The sequence below is a fragment of the Echinops telfairi genome, unplaced genomic scaffold (genome assembly GCF_000313985.2).
Source record: "Echinops telfairi isolate 266 unplaced genomic scaffold, ASM31398v2 ScPeMD7_2010;HRSCAF=2546, whole genome shotgun sequence".
Classification (NCBI taxonomy): domain Eukaryota; kingdom Metazoa; phylum Chordata; class Mammalia; order Afrosoricida; family Tenrecidae; genus Echinops; species Echinops telfairi.
The window spans coordinates 14,802,856-14,806,697 of NW_022105908.1; positions in this window are offsets into that span (position 1 = coordinate 14,802,856).

A 3,842-nucleotide genomic window follows, 5' to 3' on the forward strand; every position below is an offset into this window, starting at 1 on the left:
GAGAGAGTGAGACAGTGAGTGAGGCAGTGAGAGAGTGAGACAATGAGAGAGTGAGACAGTGAGTGAGTGAGGCAGTGAGAGAGTGAGACAGTGAGACAGTGAGTGAGACAGTGAGACAGTGAGACAGTGAGAGAGTCTCACCTTCCTTTTAATGAGTCACGCTGACACCTGCACAAGCCCTGCAGATACGTGGACACCACCCTTGGATCCACAAGACTGCACCCACCAGCCTGTGATCTTCCTGCATCGTGGCTCCGTGAGTCTGAAGAGGGATTTATGGACTAGAATTGTATTTATGGACTAATATCGGACTTAAGGACTTGCGCTGGATTGGGCTGAGATGTTTTCTTTATATACAATGACTTCTTGATATAAAGCTCTTAATTGTATGAGTGGCTCTGAATTTGTTTCTCTACTCAACCCGGCCTAACACAGTGGCCATTACAGTTGATTACTGAACCCCACAGACAAATAGAATGCTCTAGGAGGAACAGATGGTGTTTGAATATAGTGAAGGAAGATGAGGCATGAAGGTATGCCTCGTGGCAATGGGGAAGCCAGAGGAGGTTACTTATGGCCTTCCCTCTTGCTGTTTTTATAGAGTGACTCTGGAAATGGGGGGTAGGGGTGGGACCTGGGGAATTAGGGGGTCCCTCAGACTAGAAGCTTCTCCCTCTGTCACTCCTTGCAGTACAGTGGCAATGTCAAACCTCCCAAAGTCATAAGGGCAGTGAGGAGAATACTATGCTGACAAGGCCAGGTGTACCTCTTCTCTCCAAACTTTGTCAATTCTGACACCGGCAGTTCCCCCCGTGACACATCCTTCTCTTCTGGGCTCTATAATCTATTACAGTGACCCCACAGAACTGACATACAATGTACACGTTTATGGGGGTTATCGGAGCCATAGCATGTTTTAATTCAGGATCAGGCACGGCTCAGGATACGGTTCTTTGGTCAGAACAGCCTCTCAGCCATGCTCAAGATAGACCTTTCCCTAGCTCTTGACCTCGGGTGTTACAGGGCTCTTTAGTGCTGCCAATAAATGACCAGGGGCACGCTATTCCACCAATACGCCCCAGCCCAAAGGTGCTCAGCTCTCACACACTTTGGGGTGGCAAATCTAGTTTCACTAGCAAATGCCTGGAGGCACCCTACCCCTGCCTGAAGTCACTCAGCTGTAACCCTGCTGTAACCTTGTCCTTTGGGTCGGGAAGCCCGCCAGTCTTCTGGTCTTTTTGCTGCTGTTTCTCTGCCACTATTGTTTGCCATCCTGTCCCATTTCTGGTGTTAGCAGCTCACTCGTTCTCTTCCTGGTGGGCGTAGGGGATCCTCACTCTTAGCAGACTCTCGAATGCCAGCTATTCCAGGTGTCCAGGTGTAAGTCTGAGAGGAATCAAGGTAGAATGGTAGCATTGTTACATGTGTGTTTCATAAAGACCCTGCTGGCTGCAATAGGAATAGCTGACGGGAGTTAAGAAGGAAGCGTTTGCCCTCGTCCAGTAAAAAGATGGAATGGGAGAGAGAGGGACAGATCCAAGATACATTTAGGAAGTAGAGTTGATATTAGTTGTAACTGATATCAGGAAGATAGATTAAGGATACTGTGCAGCCCTGTGTATGTTCTGTGCAGGGTGACGACTTGTCCCTCTCTAATCTTAAGTGCCCCTGTCAGGTGGCCGCTGTGTGCTGTAAAGTCCACTTGGACTCAGAGCAACCCTGTAGGACAGGGTAAAACTGACCCAAAGGGTTTTGAAGGCTGTAAATCTGAATAGGAGCAAGATCCCCCATCTTTCTCACACGGATTGGCTACTGGCTTCGAACTGCACCTGCCAGACTATTCACTACGGATCCCCCAGGGCGCCAGAGCAGAAGGGAGCACTCCGGGTGCTGTTTGGCATTCAGGAATGGCATCCAGTCAGAAGCTCTACATTTGGGGTTGTGGTCAGCTTTTTGCAGCGGCAGCCCGATACATTTCCTTAATGTGGGTTTTGTTGCTGCCAGTTGTTGAGAACGCTCTGCTTTAACAAGAAGGCAATGCAGGGCAAGGCAGGTCTGCACCTGCACAGGGTCACCGGGTTCCAGACCTTGTCTGTCTGTCTGTTCTGACTCTTCTTCCTGCGTAACTTGCATCCTCACGTGGCTTGTGGCCCTGCAACAGCTGCTGGAGCCTCAGCCTCCGCCTCCATTCTCAGCAAGAGGACGAAGAAGGACAAAGGAGCGGGGCCTGGGTCTGTTGGAAAGAAAGAAGGGCAAGAAGTAGCACACGGGCGATGATGCAAATAACGGGACGGAGGAGATTATCTCGGGATGGGAGATGAGATGGGAAAGGGGCTCAGGGCAGAATCCTACACATTTTAAGAAAGGCAGGCTGAGAAAAAGGAGCGTGAGCAAGGAGACCAGGCAGGTGGTCAGTGGAGGAAGGGAGTTGACAAGCCTGACACGGAGGGAAGTCAAGGAAGAAAGTGTTTAGAAGAAAGTGTGGTCACCAGCGAGAAGTGCACCGACGGTGACCAGTGACCGATGGAGGTGGCTGCTGCTTCAGAGGGCAGTTTCAGTGGGTGGCGTGGGGGCGGGGGGGATTAAAAGGCAAATTGAGAATGAAGAAGAAGGTGTTCACTGGAAGATGGGGAGGGATTCAAGGGGAATGCTTGTTTGTTTTCTTGGTCTGTTTTATAAACAAGGGAGGGACCGAGGATGATGACTGGCAGGAAGAAACCGTCGAAGGGGAGGGAGTGAACATTATTGATGGAGGTGAAGGTTTGGGTTCGGAGCCAGCACGGAACTGAAGGAGAACTGGGATTCCATGAAGACCGGAGAAAGGAGGAGAGATTCACGGGCGGAGCTGTCTGTGGGCACGATAGGGCTTTCTAGGGGAAGACTTTCTTTTCTCAGGAATGTGGAGGAGTCGCCAGTCTGTCTAAGGCAGGTGGAAGTTAGAAGATGTCAAGGAGTTGGTGGGATTCCAGACTTGGGAGACAGTGAGGGATGGCGGGACAGGAGCAAGAGTTGAAAGCTGAGAATGGAATCCCAGAGCCACAGTGACAACCCTGTCAGGCGCATGACTGTCTTCCTCTGGGCTTGTGAACTGGGGAGCGTGCAGCGGGCACAACACTAGAGGTCTTGCCAGGAGGGGGCGCTAGAAGAACAGTGGATTCAAGCAGGTTGGAGAGAAACCAGTTGAATTGCTGTACAATGAGACCTGGTTGGCAGAGAGGAAATTGACACACGGGGGAGGTTCTAGAAGAAAAGGTGAGATGGAGATTAGACTGGGGGGCCTTGATAAGGGCAAAAACATGGATGGTCGGAGTGTAACGATCAGGACACTAACAGGTTCCCGCTGTGAACTACCATGGGTCTCTAATGGTTTTGGCCTCTGTAGCCCCAGCCATGGCCCCCTTGCCTGCAGACAACATCCAGGCCACGGCTGTTCAGATTCAGCTCTGGGATGGGAGGCTGTGTGAACACCCAGCACAGTGGAGAACATTCCTGAGGATCAGTAGCTGTTAGCCTTGACCACGGGCACTGTCCTCTCTCTAACCTCAGTGTCCCCCTCAGACAGTGCAGGTGGGGGAGAGTGGAAACGTGTTCAGTGTGGTCTCCAGGGCCCTCATAGCCCTAAAAGTTTCTGAGTCATGGGGGAAGGTTTTGAGTTATTCCAACCAGAGATAAACCAAAGAAGGAAACCCAGATGGGACCAAATAAGACCTTGGCGGGAAAGAGCAGATCAAAGGGGTCGAGAGAGCCTGGGCTCTGCAGTCAGCCAGTCTGGCTGAGACGCTGGCTGGGCCACTCTGTTGGAAAACTGCCACTCGGTTGGAAAACTGCTTGGGGTGGAAGCT